We start from the raw sequence: 27,858 nt of genomic DNA, 5'->3' as shown, positions 1-27,858 counted from the left end.
ACCCAGCTCTGTGTTTCCAGTTCAGAGATAGAGTTACCTATCTCCTGAAACACACAAACGCCTTCCCATCCCAAGCCTGCTACTGTAAAGATTAGTCAAGAGATTAAATCCAGCCCTGCTGTAAATCTGCTATCGAGGCTAATGCTGTGCAGTAAAACTGACCCAACTTCACACACTCTCATTGAGCTCTCTAAACAATTAAGGTTTTAATGAAATCACAGCACAGCCAAAGGTTTATTTGTATAATTATTTCAAGTGAAAATACTTAATTTGCTTGTTAATAATGAGGGCACACAAAGCTAGTAAGTCAGCCATCCAACATATGCTGGGGGTATCCCCAGATCAGTACTCATTTTTTAAAATGTATTACTTTATGCCAAGCTGCAATTGCTCTCTAGGAAATGAATGTCCTATTAGAAAACTAACTAATTCTGGTTTTAATTACAACACACATCAATAAAACTCTTTTAAGAAGTCTTGGCGCTGGTACTTTGGCTTTGCTCATTCGCTTTCAGCTGCGCTATTTCCCTTTGCTCTAAATTCAGAAAGTCCTAAAACACTGCCTAACTTCAGCAGCAGCATGGAATTTATCTCAATTTCAGCTGCTGGACTACTCCTGCAAGAGTTTTTAATCTATCTCCCAAGACACAGTACCGTGTTGATACGAACCATTGTGAGTATATCTAGCATCGCATCGTTCCGCAGCCAAAAGCTATTAACAAAAGTTGCTCTTTCCGCAATAATCTAAATTATTGTTTATTTACCGACTTAAAAACAATAAATACTTCTCAGGCTAAGGAAAGCTACTCCTGCTGCTGACTGAACAATAAATTGCATTCACATTAGTGAACCAGTTTACAAAATCAAGTGAAAGACACTGTTTCATTTTTGCCTCTTCTCTTTATCGAGGTTTAGATCCTGGTAAAAATGCCTTTGAAGTTGCACCATTTGCTTACCCTCATGAGCAAGAAAATTCTTTCCCTCCAAACCTCCCAGAAGACGATAATACTAAATTAACAGATATTACTCAGGAAAACAAAAAGTAATTAATATTTTAGAAACTTTTTTTCTAACGCTTCAGCAGAAAGGGCTATTGGTTAGACTTAAAAAACATACTCAGTGCTGCAAGCACTATTAAGCCTTAGGCAAAACAAAGGCCACGCAGTCTATCTCCCAAGAAAAACAAACAGCACCACGCTCTGCAGAAACCTTTCCAAGGGAGAGCCCTCTGAGCAAATTCTTGATGAGGCCGACACACAGCATCTATTCAAACAGCCCCAGAAAACAGCAACTTCCAGCGCCGGGTGCCCCGTCCGCGGCCAGGCACATCCCTGGGCTCGCTCCTTTGATCCAAGTTGGGCACACAAGGAAGCACCTGCAGGTCCCGACTGCGTGAGCCTCATCTGGCAATGTTTAAATTGCTATCAAATGTCAAAAGTTTCAAATAAGCAATTAAAGCGAATTACTAGGTGAAACAGGCTTCTCATTTAAAAGAAACTACTTCTTTTGATGTAAAGAAAATTAATGACCCCAATTCTAGCTCCATAAACACAGTTTACAGCGTAAGGCAGATCAGAGTCAGGCCCGTCTTGCAGTTACAAGGAAATCCAGTGGATGCCATATTAAAGGGGGGAACAAAAAAAAAAATTTTTTTTATGTATTTAGAAAATTACACAGACCAAACCATATAAGCGAAGAGGATGCCAAATTTAAACCGTCTAATTTATTCATAGTAGGACAAAAAAAAAAAAAAGCCATCTCATTTCCAGCGCTTGCGTTTCGCCAAGCATTTACAAGGAGACTTTTAGCCCACTCATCCAGCCTCTGTGATCCCCAGTTTGCATCTGTGGCCATCCTCCTCCAGCACCTCACCGAGGGCCCAGCTGTACGGTTAGATTACTTTTATTTTTCCACTCTGTGCGACAAAAACACCTGGCTAATGGTTGGGCGTGAAGGGCAGAGGAAACACAAGTTACTGTTAAAAACATTAACCATAACTTAAAAGTTAAGCCAGCCCCATTAAAGAGGTTTTACTACCCGGTGACGATGCCTGGTCCTGGGGAGCCCCCGCTTCGGCAGCTCGCACCCTAACAAGGCTGGGGTGGAAGTTACACTCTCATGTTTTACAGAGGGAAGAAATAAAACTTGAGTGACCAAATGCATTAGATGCACACAAAGGAGGGGGGGAAGCAGTTAAACCCATTCTTGTTACTGCTCTGCCTGCAGAGAGGCAAGGCAGATAAAGACGGTGTGCAAGGCGCTGGGGGGATTGGCACAAAACTAAATGTGGGACACACAAGCCTCTATTCCAAATAGCACTCCAAAACCAATTTAGTCTGCTGTGCTACAAAGATGACTCCTTTATTCCTGCACAGCATAAATAAACTATGCTGTCTTTGTCACGCCTACTTTCCAAATGCTGTTCTTACCTTCTGAACAAGCAGGATAAGCAAAATACTGCGATGCTGTAACATTCACAGCTTCCCCTCCCACTACAGAAACCAAGCCCCTAAATTCAGTCTCAGCTTGTTAACTTCTGCGTACAAATTTTAGATATTCAAACATCACAGACTGTTAGAAAGTTAAAATAAATGGCCCCACAAAGGACAACCGCACCGGGGAGCCCAGCAGCCCCCAGCAAGGTCAAGGCACGAGATAATTACATGTATTTATAGGAGGAAGAATTTTCTGAAACGCTGGAATTTACCACTGTTTTTCAGCAAGCAGTTCTTACAGACACAAGCAAGCTTGCAAACTGCTACTGGGAGATTAAACACACACGTGCAAATGGCCCACACGAGGAAGAGCACACAGACATGGTCTGCAAGTCCTTCCAAGCTCAACTGGGCAAGATGGTAGACTTGGGAAATCAAGATTGTGCTCCCGCTAGAACACACAGCAAAACACCCATTTAGTTCAACACCAGCTGCGTTTAGCCTGGGGTCTGCCTTCAGGCTTTACCTCTGAACCAGGAGCAGGGAAAACGAGCTCAGATTTGAAAACACATCCAGAGCAACATACAACAGAAAGAAAGAAACAGCCACTTTAATTCACGCTTCCCTCTCTGATGTATACCTCAGCTGCTGCTGCCTCCCCATGAAATGCAGCAAGGACCAAGCAGGGCTTCAGCTACGCGGGTACCACCGATGCGCTGCGTGTGGGGCACACAAACAAAACCCACATCTCACAACTGTAAAATGCCACGTCCCGAGACCGCTGCCCTTGAAACTATAGGCATACTCAAAGCAACTGGGATGTGGCCCAAAGGCCAACAGCTCTGAAAAGCCCCTCTACAGCTTAGGCACCAAAATCATAGCCAAGTTTTCAAAAGCGTGCAACACCAAATGACCTTGCTGGAGCTGAACTCTTCTGAATACCTGAAGCAGTTTGTCAGTGGTATTGCACTTAAAAAACTAGATTCTTTTGAAATTTTAGCTCAATCTGTAATTTCCCAGGTATTTAAAGTTTGCAGTTAGATGGTTTGTTCAGTTAACAAGGAGTCATAGAGAGTTTTTCCATTGAGAGAGAGAAACAAAGATACAAGCTTTAAATCTTACCTGCAGCTACTGACTTGTAACTCCCAAACTAAGCAAGAGGCGAGGACGCAGAAAAGCATCTGGATTCTCACTTAAGAAGTCCCTGAAGTAATACCCACCCATCTGTAACCTAATCCTTTCAGCAAGGAACTATCCACAGAGTGCGAACAAACGATGACGAACAAATGATGAAAAGTCAAATTGCCAGCAACCGTCCTCAGTAATTACCTGCATTTCTGCCTGGCACTACTTTCTGCAATGCAAGTGTATCTGGAGCAGTATTCTGAATTAAATTAAATTCTTGATATAAAGATAATTAAAAAGAAAGAAGAAGAATCACTGAATGTCACACTGAAATATATACTTAAATACAGATCTAGGTAAACAACCTTTTTAAAGGATGCTTTGGGAGAAAGGAATATACTTTCCCAGTGCAAAAGAATCAATGTTAATGATTTTGTGTCTTAATTGTCTTTCCAGATTTCTGCCGCACTGCTTACAAATTAGTTTTTATCTTACATGACATTGTGAAATATCCGCTAATATCTTCTATATTGACCAGTATTTTGAAGGCTGATGCTTGCTTTCAACTATATAGCAGTCATTGTCAAAAAAAAAGAAGAAAAAGAACACAGTATATTCAGCAAAACCAAAGACTGCTCAATGTAATCAAGGGGGAAAAAAAACCAACAGTGCTAATGGTAATTTTTATTTTTTTTTTAAAGAAAAGTTTCCAAGCAGCTATCTCAAGGGAGCGAAAATACGAGCTCTAAGTCTTCAAGTAACTGATGTTGTGAATTCATTCATTTACTGACCTAATCTTATCAGAATATAAACAATCAAGGAAAAACAAACACACAAAGCTTTCACAAAAACAGAATTCACCAGAAGTCCCATCTCCTGAGGGTTAAGGGTATCTAGAACTTGCAGTGTAACCATGCTGTCCTTGAAACAGCCCTCTGAATAAGCAGGAGAGCAATCCACAATTCCAAAGTGAGCAAAATGCACGTGCATTAAAAAACAAATAGATGCATTTTTAAGACTAAATTCCAGCTGGCCTCTCTACCTGAATGTCTCACTACATTTAGGTGGCAGATTAATTTAAGCCAATGGACTGTGGTCCTCCTTCCATGCTGTCCCCTAGCAGGATTTCTTCAAATCTCCAATCCCATTATTCTGTTTCTAACCACAACCTCAGGTACTGCACACAGACATATCCCACTGACTCTACCCCACTGAGACTCAACCCAGTTTCTTTTCATCTTTGGCATCCCAAAGAGTTGGGGGGGGAGCACATTCTCTTACTTATAAGTATATTGCATCTCTTCTAAACAGCACCCATCTTTCTAACAAAAGTCAAGCAATACGATAAATCTGCTAAAACCCGCATGACCCCACACTAAAAATGACTGCAGCGTGTTTAGTTATTCTGCAGCCTCACTGAACTCTATTTATTTCTATTTCCTGCCCACTTTAATGTACTTCAGTGGCCCGCAGTAAAGTTAAAGCAATAGGTGTCTGTCATAAAGATGAATAGTGCTATTGGAATGCATAATACAGTGGAAAGAGGAAATGAGAGCAATCTGGTTTATTTACATCTCAGGCTCCCATCAGCACCTCAACCCACCTCCCAATGGTTTCAGCCGCCTTTCCTGTTATCTTGCTGTATAGTCCCCTGCAACGACTTGGCTTTTAACATCGCAGAACCACAGGGTATGAGCTGATCACCCACATTTGCGTTCATGAGCAGGCAGAGTATTGGAGCAAACAGCCATGCAGTGCGTTCAGTGCAAAGAACACAAAATAAAGGTAGTGGTTACGATTTAAAATAATTAAAGACACAAACAAAACAAAAGACCCCGAAGAGATCTGCTATCAGAGTTAAATTTAGATCAACACACAGGAACCTGACTACTTCTGAAAAGCAGTAATTACTGTATCGCAAAATATTACTTTTAATCTCCTTTCTTTACGATCTAATTAAACAGATATTTTACTTGCCTTTGGAAAATGCTTTTCTTAATTTCATTCAATTTTAACATTTGGTGTATTCTATAAACTACACATCCAAACTAGTATGTAATTTTGTGCTTATTTTTAATAGTGTATGACTTCATTAAAAATAATGACTTTTAATTTGCATGTTTATTGTTGGTTTTAAGTAATCCTTTAATTTTCCCTCTTGGGTCTGTGGCTTACTGAAACTTCACAATGCAAATTCAGTACTGATTTTGTTCATACAAAACCACCATCTTCCAACACCCGTTGTGTCTTTTTTTCTTTCTCTCTTTTTTTTTTTTTTTAAACCTTCATCAAAGTATTATCATTTTGAACAGCAGCAAGTGTTTGGGGAAATAGTTGCGTACCCATCATCACACAATACTTCGGTGTCTGAAAAGCCTTTGTTTGACTATTACTTTCAGAAATAGCCACTTAGACAAAGTTGCCTTACAGAAATTCAGACAAAAACTTTTGATAGAAATTAGACACTTTTATTTAAAAGATAAATAACTTTCCATCCTTAATTATTTCTTCCTTGAAACCAGAGAGTAAATTTTGGTTAGTCTATGAGCATGGTAAATCAGATTACAGAAACTCTGCCTGTTACACTCTATGAAAATTCACAACTTCTCTTTCCTCTTAAAAGCAAACTGAGTGCCTATGAAAAGTGTTAGAACAACTACTTGGGAAACCGATGCTCTCCGATACCTTCATCACATTGAATGCTACCTACTCCACGTACAGTCTGAGTTCAATCAGGCTGCTCAGAATGTCAGCATAGGGATGAAAATCAGAGCACAGCACCACTACACAGAAAACATGCTGCCTTGTCAAAATGCCTCGGAAATATCAACTCTTAATATAATTTTATTGGAAACAAAAGGCTGTTTCCACTATTACCATTATTCTGGCAACGGCCCGTGTTTTCAGTATGACAAATTGCAATGGTAAGCCTTGTGAGAGGGACTCCTTCACTGACGAACTCTGGCCGGGGACCAGCAACCCAGCCCAGACAGCCCAATGGACTAGGAGAGGAGTCATGCCCCAGGTGAGATCTTCAGCATGTTTAAACGATCGTAACTGCGCATGTCCCAGTCGAACCGTGCCCATTTTTATCAGGCAGACCTTTAATGAGGGAGTTCAAGAACTTCTGGACACCAGCTGCAGGGAAAGCGACTCTGGCTTAGAAAAACTGGATAGGAGAGAAGGTGCTTGGAGCACTCAGGACATCTGTATACAAACCCTGCAACTGTTTCAGTCCAACCATCTGAATCCAATTAAAAGAATGCTCAGTGGCAGAAGTTAGGGAGTAGACACATTTTACACATGAACGTAATTAGCATAATGTAGATTTAAAACCAGCTATGAAAACCAGTGCTTGGCATTGGATCACACCCTCTTAGTGTCTCTTCCACTTGCTCATTTTATCAATTATTTGTTTGGTAAATGAATACTTGAGGACTGTACAGAAACGATTTAGCTTTCACAACCGAAGGGCTGCCCATTGTGCACTCCTCCTGCAAGCTACAAATTGCTGCATATAGTGCACAGTTAGCACACCAGGCAGTCTGTCTCCAGAAACAAAGTGGATTACGCTTATTCTTCATCTTAATTAAAGCGCCACTGCCTCAGTTTAACTGCTTCACCGAAAACTGACTTGTTGGCTGAAAAATTTGGGGGTTACATTTGAATTTAAGCAGTACTGTAGTGGGTTAGAGTTTTTCCTTTTTGTCCTTGCTGGGAATTCATAAAGAAAAAAAAAGAAAAAAAAAAAAACCTCTAAGCTGGGATGAATAGAAAAGGAATGACAAAGTGTATTTCTAACTCCTCAACCACAAGCAGGCCACACACTGCCTGAAGAGTCTGATCCAACTCCTTTGCTTACTTGGTGGCACAAGTGTGAGACACCACCTCCCTCTCCAATCTGTTCATCCCACAGCAGGTCTTTAAAAAGGATTCGTGGGTGGCTTTTTTTTTTTAATACTGCTCTTCAGCAGAGCAACTTCAGCAAGCAAATTCACAAATTTGCTATCAGCTACCTGTTGGAAAGTGGGGTCCTGGCACCTCCAGTATCTCTGGACTTGGATGGAAATAAGGTCCATGGTTGCCCCTCGGTTTCAGTTAAGATGCTGGTGCACAGAAGTGATTGACCTCATTCTGCTGGCCCCATCTTGTGTTAGAGAGAAAAGATAAATACGCAGATCCTGAGGGACATCTGCAGGTGAGGGACACCGCCCAAAGAATCAAATGATCCTCCTATGGAATCTCATCAGGGTGAAGGATGATCTCAGCCATATAAACAGCAGATGGAGACAGACCATTTGAGAAGTGTCTATAGGACAAAATCAGTTTAGAAAACAAGAAGGTTGTGGGAAGTTCAAAGGAGTGTGGTTTATTTGGTTTAGAAAAACGAAAACTGAGCAGAATCCTCCAGTGCACAAAAAGTAGTTACAAAGAGACTGGTGACCAATTACTTTCCATACCTACCTGGGAAAGGAAAATAAGAAATCATGCTACTTTTCACCAAAGATGTCTTGAGAAAAACTGTCAAAGGTGAGTGAATAGCGGCAAGTACTCCAAAATGATGTTGAGAAATCTTGTTCCTTCGTGACTGAAGGTTCTGAAGAGCAGGTGAGAAACATTCATGGGAGGTAATGAAGAGACAGGGGAACCCATCTCAGTGGAGGAAGCTGGACTACTTTTTAAAGATCTGAAGATCCTTTTCTAGACGTACGTTCTTATGATCCTAGTTTTGGAAAGATGAGTAATGCATCTGTAGACAGACTTGGTGCTTGGGTTCAAGTGCCACAGACAGACAAGGAATATAGACTTCAAAATACTATTCTCCTTAGATGACTACTCAGTAACCTATGCTACCTTGCAAACAGCAAGTTTTCCAATGTGCACCATTCCTGTATTAATTCCATTCCTCTTGTCCTAGTTGTGACACTCTGTATCACCTTGAATAATTCTTCTTTTGCTGAATACTCACAGCCCGTCACCATGATACCCAAAACATTCTTTGTCATCAACTATACTACATATATATTTTCTACTTTCAATCTACCCTTACAGATAAAAAAGTACAGAATTGTTACATTTCATTCCCTACAGGTTCAGGGGATAATTTTAGGAATCCAAATGAGATGCCTAAATTAGATGGTGTAAGTCCAACCACTCCTAGCTGTCCATAACATTCTGGAAATAAATATAATAACCAAGATTGATTAAAACCTCAGAAATGAGAACTGGAAAGAAAAGAACAAAAAACCAAAAACCCAGCAGACTGTACTAGTTTTATTACAGTAACTAGACTATCTCCCTGCAAAGGTTCAAAAAAACCTCATTGCAAAGCCCACTAAAAGGAGCCGTGAAGGAATGCAAACATGTCATTCTAGATTACAAATGGAAGACAACTCAGGGTTGCTGATGGTACACCAGAAATGTCTCTAACAGGATGGCATGAGAAAGATGAATCCATAGCTATCTGCAGACTTACCTGTCCAGATTTTTCTAGAGGCTCTGCCATCAACACATTTCACAGCATCTTCAAAAAAATTTTCTCAGTAAACCTGTTGCTCGTCTGACCCGGAGACATTTCTATCAGGTTTTCAGGAGTAACAAATAATCACAAAAAAAAAAAAAAAGGTATGGTTTCCCCCAGATACCCACACAAATGACAGATGGGCAGAGATATCAAAAACCTAAACATATACACTGAAAAAAGAACAATAGGGACTAGTTACTTAAAGAGTTCCTGAAAACTTAAAATAGCCCAGTGTGTTCTATGGCTGTAATTTACCTAGACTTGTATTTCAACAGTTTCTTTAGATGAGAAGTTCAGCATCTAGCACCACATCACGGACCATGAACTAGTAGCAGTGTCATAGTAAGACACTATGCAGAAATATAGCAAGAACAAGATTATTATTAGTAGTAAGATATTCTTGTTCCTGTTTCTGTTGATCCTGTTGGTCTTCAACAGCCATTACCTGAGCAGTATTAGATAGTCCTTATCTACAAAACAACTTATTTTTAACAGTCATATGTCAGATCACTCGATTGCTTTGCATGCGAGTACTTTGTGTTCCCATAAAGATACCACTTTCCGCAAGTTGGCTGCTATCCTTTGATCATACAGTCTTGTAACAAGACTTTTAATGGCTATACTGCATTGTGAACAATAAAACATGTGTCCACGCTTGAACCCTAAAAATACCAGACTGGGCACCAAAAGGCATTGCCTATTTTCTACGCAACCAAAATAACAAGTAAGAATTGTCTTTATCAGCCCAGAAAATCACACTCATGTGAGCAGGACAGCAACAGTCCTATCATTAATAGCCACCTGTAATCCTTACGGTGGGAAGCCCTGCAGTGGTCCTGTGAAACTTGCAAGCTGTGCAACCTCTCCCCACCCAAAGGGCTGGCGTAATCAAAGAGAAGCAACTCCCTTTGCCTGAGGTCTCTCTTCTACGAACATGTATCAATGTGGCTATGCCCACAGGCAGACAAAAAACGACTCCACCCATGCTGAGAGTATATTGAAAGCCATGTTAATAGGGTTTATAAACTCTGCTACAACATGGGATACAAACATATTAAACACTTGGGCAAAGTGAGCTTGTATCTGCCTATAACACACATATATGTAGACATGGCCACATGCCCACAGATGGCTTGTGAAAATACATCTGTAAAGGCTTTCAGGCTCTTCACAAGAAAAAAAAAAAAAAAAGAAAAAAAAAAAGCCTTATCTCCCGAGACACAGAAGCAATCAAATACCTGGCAACAACTTTCAAAACTCTTCAAGCCAGATCCTATTAAAACCAGCAACTAAGAGATGAAAGGCTCTAGCTCATCCTACCAGTCACACTTACAGGGCTCTTAAACATTTACGGTATCTAACGTTGCTCCTTTATTCTACATTCCACAAACGTAGACAATGCCTAACATCGTAGGTTACATTTATGTTTCCATTCAACTGAAGGTACTACATAAAAGGACGTTATTTTAATTTGTGGTCTGGGACCTTGGAAAAGAAGCTGCCTCATCCCCTGCTGGAAAAGGCCAAGTACAGAGAAGGAAAGGGTTCTTTTCAGAAGAGAAACTACAGCCCCAGAGTGAGACCTGGGCCCTAAAGAAATCCATGGCAACACTGATACTGAATGCAAAGTCGGTATTTCCCCCTCTCAGCGGAAGCGTCCCCATTCCTAACTTCAAATCAGCAATGAACTCTTTCACCAACCTGCCTCTCCATTTCATAAAATGCCCATGAAATGCACGTTTGTCATTGTTGGGTGATGAGTGAAGTTACATCTTAGTGTGCAAATTTTCCCCTTCATTTTAAAACAAGTTTTGTGGCAGTAGATAATGTGTCAAATTTCCAATAAATCATTAAAAATAAAATACTGAGGCAATTTGGGTGGCATGTGTTATTAGAAATGTAAATACATATTTAAAACCAGAAAACTGCGCAATCATGCCTGGCTAACATCCTTATAAAATGGGACAGCTTGTCAAACAGCTCCCATTGTGGACAGTGCCGAAGCAGTTCTACAGATCATTAGAGTTAAAGGCCAAAGATAACCATCTTGTCCAGCCTCCTGCACATCACAGGTCTGCTAAATTCAACCAGAAGTAGTAATGACCCCGATAGGCTTATTTAATGAAAATAGATTTTCTCTTTTTTATTTGAGCCTACATGTCTTCCAAAGCCACAGTACTTCTGAAAGAATCATGTTTTTAAAGTACAAGGTATATGAATAAAAAACATACAATCAAACAGACACGGACAGCACTTGAGGTGATGTAAATCCAGAGCTGAGACACACTATCCTTTGTTCCTCTGCCTGTTTATGTCAGCTGGGCCAGAAACTCCACTCCCAATGGTCAACTTGAGAAATCCAAGGGGTTGGTTCCAGGACTCAGAACCATCCCGCACACTGACTGTGTACTGGCAGTATTTGATTTACACTTGCAGCTCTAGTCTCAGAGAAACCCATTATGCAGGATATGCTCAAAGATGTGTGTTTTACTTCACAAGACTGATGCTGTGATTCACAGGGAAAACCTGCACAGAAGGCACAGAACAGAATGTTATTGCTCCAGCTCCAATCAGCAAATAGTCACTGAAATAAATTAACATCAGCATCTCATGGAAGTCCCTGCATGAGGAAGTTAGGCAAGATTTATTCAAGACCACAATCTCAGGAGCAATTCACGAGAATCAAAGGTAAGCCAAAAAATAAATAAATGAAAATGGGACCAGCTAGAATAACAAAGCAGCATGGCCAAGGCAGCAGCCACACGACAGCCAGAGGCACCTCCAGAGCGATCAGAACAACTGTCCGCAGATCTTGCCAATGAGCCAGATGCTGCTGCTGGAAGAAGGCTTGTGTTGATACAAACTCGGAGATGTGAGCTGCTTAACACCAAGAGCAATCAATCTTCACGATTCCCATGTGGCTGCCAAGCTTCACTATTATACCACAAAGAGATGAAAACAAACTTCATAAAACACATGTAGATTCTACATGACATCAGACTGCCCCCCACCCTCCCCTTACTACTCAGAAACAAACCAGTGATTTGGGTGTAGCTATAAATGACCTGATGCTTTTCCTGAGTTAACAACAGAACCAGGAAAGATTATCGTTGGCTAAACAGCTCACTGTGCACACGCTGCCAGAAAACCAATGAACTTATCATACTGTATAGGAAATTCCTATCTTCCACACCAATTAGTGACCCAACAGTGATTGATTTTGTAATCCCAAACTTGACTTACGAAGTGACTTCCTCTGGGCACAACTTTCCATTACCCAGCAAGCGGAAAATTGCATACGGCCAGTGCACTATGAAAACCAAGGAAAAATAAGTACTATTTAAACCCCAATTCTACTGTGCCTCCACATTCTTGCTTTCCTAAGGGAGATGCACTTTTGACAGTGACTTCCTTTCCCTGCCCCAACATCCTATCTCCGCCATACACCAGCTGGGCACTCAATCAAAACAGAAACAACAACAGGAACTAGCAGCTATTCATTACAATAGGATCAAAACATTTCTAGGCACTAGTGCTTCGCCAAGTCACTGTCCTTGAAGACCCTGCCGCAATCCACTTCTTCCCTCCCATCGCAGACACCATTACTGAAAGTGGCTCCACTTCAGCCTGAAGCACCACGTATTAAAAATCACGTCTTTTTAATCAGAAGCCACACAGTGGCAGGTGGTCACATCTCAGAACCACAGGAGGCAATGAAACTGGGCAGCAGAAAGGTGAGAAAATTAACTGGCCAACAACACAGGCCGATGTTTATCCTTTATTTTAATCAAGCTAACATTAGCTCCAGTCTATAAAACCAGAATTGCATAGCACACTAACTACTAGCGTAATCACAGAAACAGCACCGCAATACGATTACTGGACGCTAATTATATCTTACAAAGAGTTAAAGACAATCAAGTACATGTAATAAAGATTTATATGCAGTTTTCCACTGACCTGGAAATGGCTTCATACATAAATAAGTTAACATTACTGCCAGGAACAAAGCAAACGGTTACATCTACATGACAAAATACATGAAACACAAGAGCCAGATGCTGGGGCCTTTCATCAAGGAAGCAATTATTAAATTCTTGGGAAAATATTTTCTCTCTCATTGTTCCATCAATACATAGCATCGCTCATAAAAGACCCAGTCCTGGCTCCATGGCCTGGTCTGGGTACAGATCTGCAGTACTGCACAGGGGCATGAACCAAGGGTCTCCTTTCCTGCTGTGCAGTTGCTTCTGGGCAGTGAGCACGGGGCAACTGGAGACATCCTTGGACCAAATCCACATCTCCCCATTCACGCACAACAGCACAGACCCCAAAGCGGCTGCCAAGAGAGGCTGTTCTTCCCCTCGCACCTCTCCAGGAAGGCCAGTTCTCCGTGGGTAAGCATAACAGGGAATGCCAGGGAGCTGCCTATGCTCTCCATCACAGCTGCTGACCTCCAGCTCCCAGACACGAGGTGTCCCTTGGCCACCAACCTAACAGCTCCCTACTCCAAGCACCATCAAGAACTGCTGGTCTTTGGTCAAGTCATTTTGGCCATACCCTCCTCACCCATTGTCCCTCCTCCCAGATAACAAGAGCCATCATCTCTCAACAGGCGGACACCCAACAGCCATGATCAGCAGCCACCCAAAGATCATAGAATGGTTTGGGTTGGAAGGGACCTCAAAGGCCATCTAGTTCCAACCCCCCTGCCATGGGCAGGGACACCTTCCACTAGACCAGGTTGCTCCAAGCCCCATCCGACCTGGCCTTGGACACTTCCAGGGATGGGACATCCACAGCTTCTCTGGGCAACCTGTTCCAGTGCCTCACCACACTTTTAAAGAGTTTCTTCTTTATACTCAGCCTTAATCTACCCTCTTCTTCTTTTTTTGTTTTTAAACCATTTAAAACCAGTTTAAAACCATTGCCCCTTGTCCTTTCACTACAGGCCTTGTTAAAAAGTCTCTCTTCATCTTCCTCATAAAAGCCCTTCAAGTACTGAAAGGCCACAATAAGGTTTCCCCGGAGCCTTCTCTTCTCCAGGCCAAACAACCCCAACTCTCTCCTTTCTTCACCGGAGAGGGGCTCCAGCCCTCTGACCATTTTTCATGGCCCACGCTCCGCCTTACCCCAGAGTGCTTACAGAGGCGATAAGGGTAAATATTTACACGCTGGTCACATCCATAGGTCCAGCTGGGTCTAGGCTCCCCTGTGTCAAACTCACACCTCTAAAGCATTTAATGATTTTACCAAAAAATCACAAATTACACAGTTCCCTACACAACAAGCAATTCAGCAGTTTTGCTAACTACTCTATGGGTATCATAACTGGAAAAGCACATCCCTCTGCAAGGTTACTCTGAGGCTGTCACTAGATAAAATAGCCAGACTCAGCCTGAAAATACCATACGTAAGGTACGCTCTTGAACAAGACACAACAGATAGAAGCACTTAATAAACAGATCCATTAACTAGGAAACATCCCTGCAGCAATTAAAACTTTGCAAAGTATTACAATGTACACCTGGTTATTGCTCTGACATCTGCTTAGGCTTTCTATGTGTTTGTAAGTTGGACCAAAGAGAAAGATAATTGAGTTTATGGACACATCATGACAAAAATGACAACAAGGTACTGTTAACTGTTCGTGAAAAATGGCAGAAAAACTCAAATAAAGCATGCGTACTGTTTGAAATGCTTAAAAGTTACCACATTTTATAACAAACCATATACAACCAAATGGTGTTTATCCTACCGCTAAAGAATAATTTTATTCCGAACTAAGGATCCCATCACAAAATGAGAGCAAATTTACAGTCTGAACAACTGCAGTTGTGCTGAGCACATTTTTAGGCATATGGCAATTTTATAATGGTCATTGGGGATGAAGAGCTAAAATTCTGTTGCAGACTGTGAATTTAAGACATTTCACATAAAATTGCCTATCTCGGGAAACAAATAAATTGTTAAGTGTGCAACCTCATAATGTTACAGCCAATATTCAGCATATGTAAATCTGACTACCTCAAAATATGAATGCTATTTTCACTACAAGGACCCAATTACTTTATGAAGGGTCCAAATAAGTTTAAAAAAAAAAAAAAAAATTGTGTGAAGGTATCATTAGAAGAAAACAAATACAATGAGATCTGCCTTAACTTTATACAGTCTCAGTTACCACAACATTATGCAGCTACAATATGTGATCCAGCGGTCCCAAGTAAATGCCCTGATTACTATTGTAAGTCTGTCATTTAAATAGTTCCTTCCTGTTTAAAATGTAGAAAGCCAAATGTGTTTTCCCACCACTAAGCATTGTGTAAGACTCTCTTCTCTTCCAGCAAGCTGGCTGAAGATGGATGAGCTTCCAAACTGATATCATTTTTAATTACGCGTTTTTCTCTCATTACTAATTTCCTAAACACGTCTCTAATCTTGCAGTGAAATCTCTGAGCGCAGTAGGTGTATCCACATACATCACACTCTAGAAAATTAATATGAGATAATCATCAGGACTGCCATCACAACATAACCTGAAACAAGCAAGATACACTAGAGGTGATACATGCTCATTAGACTCTGATCTTAAGTGTTTCTGGAAAGCAGCTGTTAATGGATAGCTCCCCTCCCTCCTACATCCTGGAGCCAATAATGCAGTTATTGGGGTCTGGAGGAAAGAGGTGCTTCAAGCAACCTCCCCTTTGCACTTTGCACCAGGCAGTTACAAGCTGGTGATGCCCAATGCGTATTCACTCCCTTGCCCTGAACCCTGCACCGAGCAGCACCATTTGCACAAGGGAGCCGCGATCATCTCCTCCTCTACACAAGATGAGCCCAGGCAGCCCAGCTCCCTCCTGCCATCAGGGGTCCAACAGCTCCCTCGACCTAGGACGAGGTCTCCTGGTGGGGCTGTCCCCTCCAAAAGCACAGAAGGAGCTCAAGAAGCGTTGGGAGGTAGCCGCGCCCACCCAACAGGTAGGAAGGCACGTGCCCACGCTCGCCCCACGTACCAAAAGGGGTCACGCACCCAGCAGCTGTCTGCATCAGATGCTTTTTTGGCGGGCAGGAATCGGGACTATGTATAGACCCGTCAGCTTAGGTCAGCCAAGTGCCAGCCAGTTACGCACACAAGATCTCTCTCATTCCTCAGGTATCTCTCGCTACCTGAAAGGCACTGCACAGCTAAACCTGTTGCAACATTCTTTCACCATTAAACCAACAGGGCAAGACAGCAACTTTTAGGGGAAAAAGAAGAAGAAAAAAAAAAAACAAAAACCCAAAATGGCAACTGTCACTGGGCTTTCTCTCCAGCTAAACGCATCACACACCAAATTCTTAAGGGAATGATGCTTTCAGCACACCAGCTGCCTTCTTGTCAGCTGACACCTCCCAAATAAAAGAGGAAAATCCTAGGAACTGTTCAGAGTGGCTGACATTTAAGGACTCTAAAGCAAAACAAGATAAATCACAGGCACTTAAGTAAGTTTATATCTTTGAAGTGGTCTGAAAATATGTCTCAAGTATGACTCTGCCTACTTACTCAAAGAAAAGGTATCACTGCTGTTTCACAGTCAAAAACTTGAAGGTAGAGAGAGATTAGAAATATAGTTGAAGCATACACACCAGATTAATGCACATAAAAACCGGTGCATATATAAGGAACACCAAGAGGAGGGCTCTGGTATACGGGCATGCAACTTACTAGTCCGTAATCACAAGCTGAGCAAAATGCATATGCTAAATAGGGTAAGTATATCTAAAAATGTAATGCTAGCTGACTTGCCCTACGTCCCTAGGGAAGCCTGTAGCACAGACAGTGCGAGTAGGCTGGATTTGACATGTTTCACTGTAGTCACACACGCTGCTATAGAAGCTGGCTGATGGAAAAATTACACAATTTCACATTTTCTTCCTAAAAAAAAAAAAAAAAGTCAACAGTTTCCCAAAACTCCTACCAAAAGTTCACCCTGTTTTTCTACCTGCTGCCCATCTACTGACCAAGATCAAAAGTTTTAAATCCAGTCTTGACTTCCTCAAGAATGTGATGAAGAAATTTGACCTCCTATGAGAACACTGGTTCTTCTTGAAAAGAAATACTTCTCTTCTGCTAAACCATTCATTCAGAAAAGGGAAGGAAAAGCTGGGGGATGCCCCATTTTCTCTTTCCCACAGTCTTGAAAGGACCGTGAAGAGGACAGGTACAAACCCAAGGCTGCGAACCACCCACCCCCTTGACTGGAACCACTGCCCACATCGGACTCGTGATAACGCTAAGCGGCACAACACAACCCCCCCCCACCTCAGGTGGGAATTAACTGGCCGCTGAAGTCAAGGCAAGCCTTCCAAGTGACTTTGCTGGGTTATGACTGGGCTCCTACTTCTTTTTAATTCTCGTTAGCATCTGCTGACAACTCCTTTACAACCAGAGGGACAGGTTCTTTATGAGAAGCCATTTCAGCTGCCCCAGTTAATGCCTTAATCCACAGACTGAAGCAGGTCAGATTATCTACACGTATCAAAGACAACATTATGCTTCATAAGCTGTTTTTCTGCTTCAGTAAGGAGTAAGCACGTTTTTATTTCTTACTATGTTTACCTATTACCTCACCAAGCAGCATTATTGTTAGTCTTTCTGAGGCTCTCCTAGAATAGGAACGTATAAAACAGGATTTCCTCCAGCTCTGCATACCTACTTACTCCAGAGTCATTAATGACATAGGACTGGATTGAACAAAGACTTAACATCAAATGAGCATTCAAAACAGCTGGGAACAAAAATATATCTGCCTGGAACACTGCATCTCTGCTTTGTCTTTAAAAAAAAAAAATGCCAATGAGGCACAAATTTGCTTTAAAGACCACTTTTACAGGAATGTTTTCATGAGAAAAATGGAAAGCTAAACACTTGCATGCAGAACATGTACCCTAGTGGGCTCCAAATTAAGTTTATAGCAGCTCTTACACAATCTGCAAATCAAATTGTCCTTTTTACTGGAGATCAGAAGTAACTTCACTGCTGTCAAAGGAACTCTGCAGAAAAGATCCAGGTCCTGCACAAGAATCCTCCAAAAACCCAAACCAACTACGTATTGTCTTCCACGCGATTACAAGGGATAGCTGAAATATCCAAGGGTAGGCAACACTGCTCAATGCTGAAATTTTTAAAATACCTCTAACCAATATTTTAAAGAAAACTTATAGATGTATTTATGTAAGAAAAATACAAGCAGTACTGCCCCCGGATTCGTAGAGGCCGATTCCTCAGGTTGTTACACCATTTGGGTGTCGGACGGGGACTTTTATCAGAAGGACTCATCCCCTGGCAGAATGTGCTTCCCAGCAGAGCCAGCGCTGCACTGCAACGCGTGCCCCGTACCCATCGCGTCGCACCCCGGGACAGGCTGCTGATAGCCCAGCACTGAAAAGCAGCACACGCTGCTCCCTTCTCCTTTCCCTCCCCACTGTTCCACAGACGGACACGCTAACTCTGGGTATGCTTTCAGAAACTACCCTGTAAGCACATGTCCCCTGAAAATTAGCAGGAATTTGGAAAAAAAAAAGTTATAGGCAAACAATGCAAAACAAGCCAGAGGTTACAGACTGGCCATATAATTACCCTACATAGGGCCAAAGTCAGTAGGACGTGGAAGAAATAACACAAAAGCTACAAGGATACTGCTTGGGTTCAGTGGTTAGCATCCAAAATTACCTTGGCAATCTCTTAAAGACCTCTGGACGGGTGGTGTGCACGAAAGCAGAGGCAGCCAGCAGGCTGGGAGAAGCACACTAGCCATGTAAGGATGCTTGAGGAGAAACACTACTGCTCTGTTAATGCTATCAGCTCCTGCCTGCCTGAGGACATTTCCTACCTCTACCTACAAACACAGCGATTCCCCAACCATTAAGTAAACAGTCTTTGAAGATAAGGAAGCTTATTCTAAGCTCCAACTGATGTCATTTCTGTATTGTACTCAGCTGAGCTACAAGACTCCTGGGTTAACCAAGTCCTCTGTAAGATCAGGATTACCTTAACTCTTTGCTCTTGCACAGACTTAAGGAATCCTGTCGAGGTACAGAAAGAAGCAGATTTCTCACACAGTGGATCTACATTTTTTCCTGTTGAACAATCATACACATTTTTCAGCTCACTCCTTTAGATGCAGGTGAACTGCTTCTGTACCACTGTGCTTAGTGAGACAGCCTTCTGTACCAGACCTCTCACCGCTCCCAAAGAAAGCAGAAGTACATCCTTTAGTAAGGAGGGGATGCCCTGGACTACTTTCCAACACTGGCAAAAGGGACTGTTGCTCCAGTGGCAAGAAGAAAGAGAAATCTGATTGAACCCGTGCTAGCAAGAGGAATTAAAATGAAAACTACAAAAAGAAAACACAGAAAGTAAAGAACTTCCAACGCATCACCTCAAAGAACAATGCCTTTGTGTTCTCAATTGTGTTCACTTCCCAGGGTCAAGTGTTTATTCTGCATTGCAGTTCTTTAGCTGTCTATTCCACACTTTTCATTGTGCCCAATCCTGCAGGAGTCAAGCCCTCCCACAGCAATAAAAAGCTCAGGGAAGAACTCCGGGTGGGTCAGAAAAGCCAGCCCTGCATATAACATATCTTTCATGTCATCAAAAGACTTGGCAATAAGAAGCTGAAACCCAACTAAATTTTAACAGCACAAATCAGAGCTATTTCGCTCTTGAGCTGTGTGCGCTTAGGAGCAGCCATGACTGGAATAATAAAAGGATATACAGCACAAATCTGAGGAAAAGGGCTCAAGTTGTGGCTGAATGTTCACGCACAGTGTCAGTCCCAAAGCAAATTTCTTTTGGAAATTTTGAGTATTATCAGCCTGGACTGTTTGCCTCTGGGATAAACTAGGTCTCAGTTATACCAAACAGATCCTGGCACTGTTTTTCCCCCCACGTACAGGTAATTATGTTCCCACTGAACAGAAAAATGAAGAGGATGTGCTGGAAAAAAGCAGGCAGAGGTAATGATACCTACACAGAGAGACAGATTTGGAATACAGACATTGACCCAGTTCTGCAGTCTGGCTTCCTCTTCGGTTTCACCAGTGTAAATCAACTCAAACTACACAGTGCCAACAGGCTTCATTTTCCACCTGTTAACACAGGTTTTCAATTCCACTGTCAATGAAAGAACCACGATGCAAACTGTTATGAAATGAAAATCCAGTGCCATATGTAACTGAAGACTGAAGTAAAAAGACGTAGAGCCAGATTCAGGACAACGTATTGCTGAAAACACTCTTCCCTAAACCCAGTCATGGCTCCCCAAAGGGTTATTACCACAGGCACGACTACTTTCCGCTGCCAAACACTCCACTGGGAGCCAGTAAGGCCGTAAGCTGAGGCCAGGGTGTTGCTGCTCACGATCAACTGGCAAATGCTGAGCACAAAGTCCACCCTTCCATGCAAACATCAGAGAAACCCATTCACAACCTGTGTTTCACAGGCACAACATGGCAGGCTGAGGAACTCCAAATCACACAAGTATTTTTGTAATCATTTAGCTCTTTGTGGAGGTCTCAAATTTTAAACTCAAATAAAAAGTAACTTTACCAGAGGTCAGTCAAGCAGCAGGAAGACTGCACAAGGTGGCAGGTTAAAGCATCTCATATTTATAAGAGCATAAGCATGAAATTCAGAAAGGGCCCCCAGGGATCTGAATGCAAGACATGAAGGTGTAATTAAAAACCATAAATCCATCAAATGAAAAATATGTAAACTTAATACATTAACTCATATATTTTTCTTCCTCAACCACATTTGTCTTACTCTACACTCCTTTGGAGCCTACAAATAAAAAATTAACAGTATCAGAAGAAATATTTCTTAATATGTGGAATGTGAATATCAATAATAAATGCTTTTTACTTTATTCTTACAGGTAATTGCTAAAGAAGCTCTCTCGGCAGACTGCTGAGACTCTGCATATTATAAATTACTTCAACTGTATCTCCTCTTTACAAAACCCACAAAAGGACAATATCTTACAGTGTTTCCATGCCACTCAATCATCTACACAAAATTACCCTTGTGAGAGCTTGTTGGAGGAATATCAAATGTGCTCGCTTTTCTTTCTTTGCAACACAATCTTCAGAGAAAGACAGCAAAATAGTTCACTACTGCATTCACAGTTATACAAGCGACACTAACACCTGAACATTTTAACTAGAGTTTCTGGGTTTAACTTTATCTTTAATTACAAGCTACAGGCAAAATAGTTATAGGCCAAATCCTGGCCTGTGTTTCACCCACAGCATAGTTTTCAAGATAGCTTACAAAAGCTCTGCAGCACCTGTAGTTCATATTGAGGCTAAGGCACTTCTAAAAGTGGCATTTGGGACAAACCAGCCCTTCCACCTTCTGCCCACCTACCAGAAAAGGAGCACCGGCATTACCCAGAAACGTCAGCGGCAATGACACGTGTGCCTTGCCTCCATCCTTCAAAGGCCAAATTTTGTAGAGCAGATTTGTTTCTCGTCACTAACGGCTGATTCCTTGGGACCAGATGGCCCAGGGCCAGGCAGCAGTATGGGAACACCTCTCTTCCTCACGATGCACCCAGCATTAGGGCATGCACGTGCGGGTTACGTGACACATTCATCAAAGATTGAATTCTGTTTCCTCTCTGTTACTGGAGCGCTCGTTCTCACAAGTGGAGCAGCCAGGTCCCTGTACAAACACACACGTGTACACACGTTCAACGCAAAACTGACGCGCTATCACAACACGGCTAACGTTTCTCAAATAACACCCAAGTCAGCCAAACTTTCCTTCTCCTAAAGTTCAGCTATCGCTTTTGCTTAAATCTGGGCCAAAACTCTTAACACAGCTCTGCTGCTCTGTCAGCACCACACACAGTCCAGCACTGGCAGAGGTTGGCATGCTCTTTGCACTTGTCCTCTGTCTGCTGAACAGAGGCCAGGTCTGTCCAACTTTTGCTATTTATTGCAGCTGAAAATCATTTACTTGCATGAAACAAGCCACGTGGGATGTTCCCAGTCTGGGCTGGTGACTGGTCACCCACACCTGGCAGCGGTCTTGGCTTCTGGAGCCACCTCCACACCAACACCTACCAAGCACTCCACAAATGAAGCGCAAAGCACATTTCAAGGTTTGACTCTTGGCCTCTTAACCCTCCTGGGAACCATGCCACTGGTCACTAGAGCCTGGCTGCAGCTGGGCAGTAGATACAAGCAGTCGGTTTTACACCCCACGCTAGACGATCTGCTGTTAAAGAGAGGGTCTGCCGCAACACTGGCATTCTTTGTCCAGAGGCACTCAAAGAGGACTGAAGAGCTACCAAGGAAAGACCTGAATGCCTTCACCACACCCAGCAGCACAGAGAGCCTCTACAGATGACCCGAAAGTAGTAAAGCAATTGAAACAAGGATGGCCAGATTTCTTGATCGTACAAGGCACTTGGATGGTATTTCCAACAGCGGCTGAAACTGCCGCATCCCAGAGGGTCCCTGAAGATGGGTCGCAGTCCGGGGATGGCAACAGCTCCTGGTGCCCTGTTTCGGGATCCATGAATCATGGATCCAGCCTGGTGCCATTGACGTCAACCACACCAGGAGGCTCACCTCCTCCAAAACACTCAGCAGTACCATTCTGCTGAGGGCTGCATGATGTACCCCAGGCACAGCCACCACCGCCGAACTGCTCAGGAGCCACGTAAGATGCAAAAGCAGCAGGCGATCGCTGCAAAGAAATTTTACTTGATAAAGCTACAGGCAAAGCTGTACTGCTGTACTCTAAAGTCCAGGAGAATAGCAACAATGCCAAAAGGAGTAAATACATGCTGCAACACACAATACAATGAGAACAACACAAGGCAATAAAAGAGTACAATAAAAACTGAGCACATCTAACTTCCCAAATGACTTAGAATACAAAGCCAAACACCGCCCATTTACAGTATAATCAACACTGATCAATACATACACACCGACAGTGACACAAACCATGCTGTAACAAATTGTATGTTGTGGTAAAACAGGAAACACATTTAAACATAATCTTTTGAATGCTGTGAGAACTAGGACTAATGCTTCACTTTCGCAGTTACTGCTGAAAGCCAGTCAATGCCCAGCCTAGCCAGAAGTATCACATTTCAGTTGTGTACAGGAGGCTTCCCATCCCATTCACTGAGCAGCGTAAAATCCCTCAGCTACGTTAGGGGAAGAATTGCTAATAGCTAAATGAAAATTGATCATTTTCCCACAGCCATCCGGCGTTCCAATCAATTCTGCACAGGTATTGACGTATGGTTATGCTGGCCCAGCCCCAGCCGAAACTCAGAGCAGCCTGCCAAACTCCAGGAACGCTGATCAAAGACTGATTTTAAGGCTTGACTCAGAAAGAAGGGTAATTGTGTGCACCTAAGCCTTTTTTTTGTGAGCAAGTGCCGAGATTTCGCTGATTCACTGTATGGTAGGGCAATGCACACAACAGTCAGACTCTTAGTGATAAAACAAACACGCAACAATGCCATTACGCTGCCTAAAATAGGTGGATATATTTATACCAGTTAAACATTCTTTCTCCAACATGAAAACGAACATCTGCCAGCTACGCCTTAAAAGCTCATGCAGCTTCAAAGCAAAGAAGTCAGCGCAAAGAACTGTACACGAAAAGTTTACATTCACTTTAACTTGTCCTAGGGAAGAACACATTACTCCTACAAAGTGACATATCCCCACCAGCCCCCTTGCTTGGAATAATCATTTGAAGCTTTGCTCTTGAGTTCCTCTACAAAATTTTCCTTTTTCCCATTTATAAATAAAACATTTTTAATGAAAAACTAATAAGTAACACGCTTTGGCACAAACTTCAACACCAGTATGAGGGACTGAAGCCGCTGAAGGGTTCCCGACCTACAAGGCTGCACCACATTTCCACAAGGCTGTTTTCTAGTTTCATCACAGGGAGGCACAGCGCAGCATGCAGATAAACCCTTTTTAGATAACATCGGCACAGCTCTAATCCATGCTCCCCGAGCTGATCTGATAGCTGCTACTTCAGCAAGCTCCCCTTTGCCTGAACATACACCGCAGCACCTTCAGTCCCCTTCCAGAGCCTCACCACTCTCCTCCTGGTGAACTGGCAGATTTTCAGGACTGTCCACCTGCACAGTTTATCTGCAGTCCCTGGCTTTGTTTGCTGTTTCTGCTGTTGCAGAGACCCCAGCCCCAGAAACCCCTCACCAAACACCTGCCTGGAAAGTTCAGTTGCAAGTCATAGAGGCTGCTGTTTTCTGTGTCCCTGTGTTGTTATATATTCTTCCTTATTATCCATATTACAGGAGCAGCCAGCTCTACTAAGAACAGCAGTCAATGATGCTCAATGCCATACAAGCCAGAGAGAGTCCCCAACCACAAAAAGAAAAGTTTTTACTGGAAATGGACAGAAGATGGAAGCATTTTCTCTCTGCTGGGCAAAGGAGAAATTAAGCATGTGGATATTAAGCAGCTTGAACAAATTCACAAAGTCAGTGACAGATGTAGGGATTAAGTTCAGGTCCTGCATCCCTGCAATGGGACACAATTCTTCCTGTTAAAAGCAGCAGAAGGCATGATTCTCCTGAAAGTAAGGCCCAAGTTTTCTCCCATAAGCCACTCATCTGAAAGACTATACAAAATTAGCAGACACTTGTAAAAGAAGTCAGCCTGTTCGTGATCACAAGCACAGCCAGCGACAGACAAGACTCCCGCCTTCCTAAAGATGCCTTCCATTTGGGGATATACTGGAGACGTAAATACAAAATAGTTATTCCAGTGCTGCAGGTCTGAAGTCAGAGGACAGGGAGACAAATCCAGACAAATTAAATTCCATAAATAAAAAGGAGGACACAATACTCTCAAATGGACAGCTGCCTGCCATACTCGGTGTGAGCAATATCTGAGTAGATCTAGTCCCTGAAGGTAATCCAATTTTGAGAAAGGCAACAGCATCATCATAGAAAAATCTTCCATAAGACATGCACATGTTTCCAGATAGATTCTCCTCCTCTAGCCAGGCTGAAGCAAAATCTCCGCTCACTTTTCACGACAAAACATTCATCTGCCAGCTGAAAACTCAAGGACCAACTGGCTCTTCTCTACATCAGCATCCTCACTGTGGGAAGAAGGATTCGCACCCCCAGAGTGCAGTTACGGCGGGGTACCCAAGCAGCAGGAGACCCATGCAGCAACAGTGCACATGGGAGGCGCTCCTGGTCTTGGGAAAGGAAAACCTCTTGGTGGTTTCGGCCATCCCCGCTCCAATACCCTGCGGTGCCAGGTCCAGAGCAGCAGTCATTATCAGCTGCTGTGGGCCGGGGAAGAAGAGGATGACTACTGCCTCCTACAACCTCACTGTTAACAAGTTAGAGGTCGGGATCACTGTAGGTGGAAACTCCTGGCAAAAACAATAAAGCAGCTACTACGTATTTCAACAGGTTCAAAGTAACCTCAGATGTTAGGAGCAGATGCTCTTTTCCACCCCCTGGGATTTTGAAATGGTTTATGTTTCCTCCCTTTTCCCTAATAGGGCAGGGTGCTGAAGGAATTAGCTGGAGAAAGAGCCAGAGCAATACTAATTACCCTCAGCTACCCAGGAGACCGCAGTATCTTCATCTAATAGCACAGTCCCCGCTCCCCCACTTCAGATTCCCCGGTGAGAAGGTCTTTGCCTCTGGCATCTGAACTGCAAGATAATCCCACTCACCTGTATTTTAAAAGGGCATGCCTGAAAATCCTAAATGTCTAAAGCAAACTCATTACAATTAGTTTCCACGGCCTATCATATAGCATGGGGACTACTGCACTGACTGAAACGAGGGAGCTGCTCATGTCAACACATTTGACACGGTGTTGTCACTAACCCCGTTATTAGACTGCACACGTACCTGAAATCCACATCTGAGCTCATAGCCCGAAGCACTCCACAACCAAGTCTCTGCAAGAGTCTCTCTCACAAAATTAAATATTAAATGTGCATCTAAAAAAATGCCCCGTAGTTTCATATTTATTAACCAAGACATTACTTTTCCACTTACGCATTTTTTAAATGTTAAATATAGAACGTTTTAAGCTGCATTTAGTGCTTGTAAAGAGCCCTGAAAACTGGGTTTCTCTGTCGAGGCGTCTGTAACCGACACAGTTCTCCCACTCAATTCCCCTCATCCACATCAACCCAGTTGCAGCAAGGCCTCCCATGAAAAGAGCACACAGCCCCTCAGTAACAGAGGACCCCAAAGTTAGGCAAGACAGCACAGGGTTTCTAAACCATCACCAGGACTCTCAAATTCCAGGTGACCGTGTCACCCAGCAGAAAGGGCTGTCATGTCAATAGAAAACAATGGGCATGGGAAGAAAAACTCCTCACAAAGTCAGGGGTTGATTCTAAAAGCTTAGCCCTGTTCCACGTGCACCACGCGTTGTGAGAAGTCCCCACGTGCTCTGAACCCTTGCTCTTCCAGGGAAGCATGAGCCTGCAGGCAAACGCGAAGGACACAGAGCCCTCTCCCAGGCTCCTCGGTGTGCAGCGCAGGCTCCTGAAGCACCCAACAGTGCACCCAACAGCGAGGAGACAGGTACCGGCAGCCAGGAATCACAGACGCTCTCCTTGCTACTGGCCCTGCTGACACCACGCCATCAGAGCGGCCAAGGTGGGAACGACAAAGCGTAGCTGGCCCTCGTGCATCAAGAGCACAGCCCTCAGTCCCATGCCCGTCCTCTTGGCCTGGTTTTCCAAAGCCATGAGAACTGCTGCACTGCCCTTCTTTCCACCCTCCTTGCTGCCAGCCCTCCCGTAAGAGCTTTTGAACCCGTCAAAGGATCTGAAATTGAGGCAGAAGGCTCAGAGCAAGTTCCTACAACTTCCACAAACTGGCCGTGAGAGAAGTTGGGCAGGACCCACCTGTTATTGTTGGGCAGAAGCCAGATGTCCAAGTACCAGCTCACTGTCAACCAAACAGTACGTGTGCCGCTGCAGATGGGGAGAAGGTGCTGCCTCTTATCGAGCCATCAGGGACAAGGAGGGAACAGCTGGGATTCATGCAGAGGGATGGGGAGAGCAGAGGCGGCGAGCAAAGCATCCATCCTACCAAACCATCCAGCCTTAGCTCTGCTGCTCGTGGAAACGTGGGGGTTATTTAGCATACAGGAGAAACCCACAGGAAAGAGCATGCCCTTCCCAAAACTTTGTTCTTCGACTCCCCTTCAGGTGATGCAATCAGCACCACATACAGGTGTACCAAGAGACCATCGCTTTGATGAGGAGCAGGTGTGGTGGGAGTGCAATCCAGCAGCACTGTGTGGCATCTGCACAGCTGAGACGCGTCAGTGCAAACAGCGTGTCTAAAGCCACCGCTACCCCCCTCCCCTTTATTCCAGAGACGCCAGGCTTCCTCCAGCTCTAGCTGGTGTAACACAGAGCCCTGCCAAGGACACGGCGGGCTCGGACTTGCTTAGCTCCCTCAAATGATTCATGGTTCATTAGCAACCAAAGGCATGACCTGTCCTGGTCACCAAGACTCTCTGTAGACCAGGGCTGGCAGTGTGCCTCTTTGTACCAAACCACAGCTTGCCCGGTCAGCTGGGAATACAGTTTTTTTACGTATCAGAGAAAATGCATTGTCCACCCCACCGGCAATAAAGAGCCCACACTTGCCCCTTTGTCCCTCAAACTCCCTGGAAGACATTCAGTGCTGCGCCTCACGTAACACGCAGTGCAGATAATGCAAGAGGGAAAAA

General features: G+C 43.3%; 1 protein-coding gene across 5 annotated transcripts in view; it reads right to left on the bottom strand.

The window, feature by feature from the left end:
* KIF26A (kinesin family member 26A) overlaps positions 1–27,858 on the bottom strand; it is a 102,448-nt gene that overhangs the window by 67,488 nt on the left and 7,102 nt on the right. The window contains exon 1 of one of the 5 annotated variants that reach the window (XM_049828344.1): positions 27,023–27,093. The exons of the other annotated variants lie outside the window; for them this stretch is intronic. The gene's annotated coding sequence lies outside the window, so the exon portion shown is untranslated. Of the gene's footprint in view, positions 1–27,022; positions 27,094–27,858 lie in introns of those variants that run through there. 5 annotated transcript variants of the gene reach the window in all.

Source organism: Accipiter gentilis, chromosome 25 (genome assembly GCF_929443795.1).
Source record: "Accipiter gentilis chromosome 25, bAccGen1.1, whole genome shotgun sequence".
NCBI classification, from domain to species: domain Eukaryota; kingdom Metazoa; phylum Chordata; class Aves; order Accipitriformes; family Accipitridae; genus Astur; species Astur gentilis.
The sequence above is the reverse complement of the archived record's forward strand: the minus strand, read 5'-3'. Positions and strand labels throughout refer to the sequence as shown.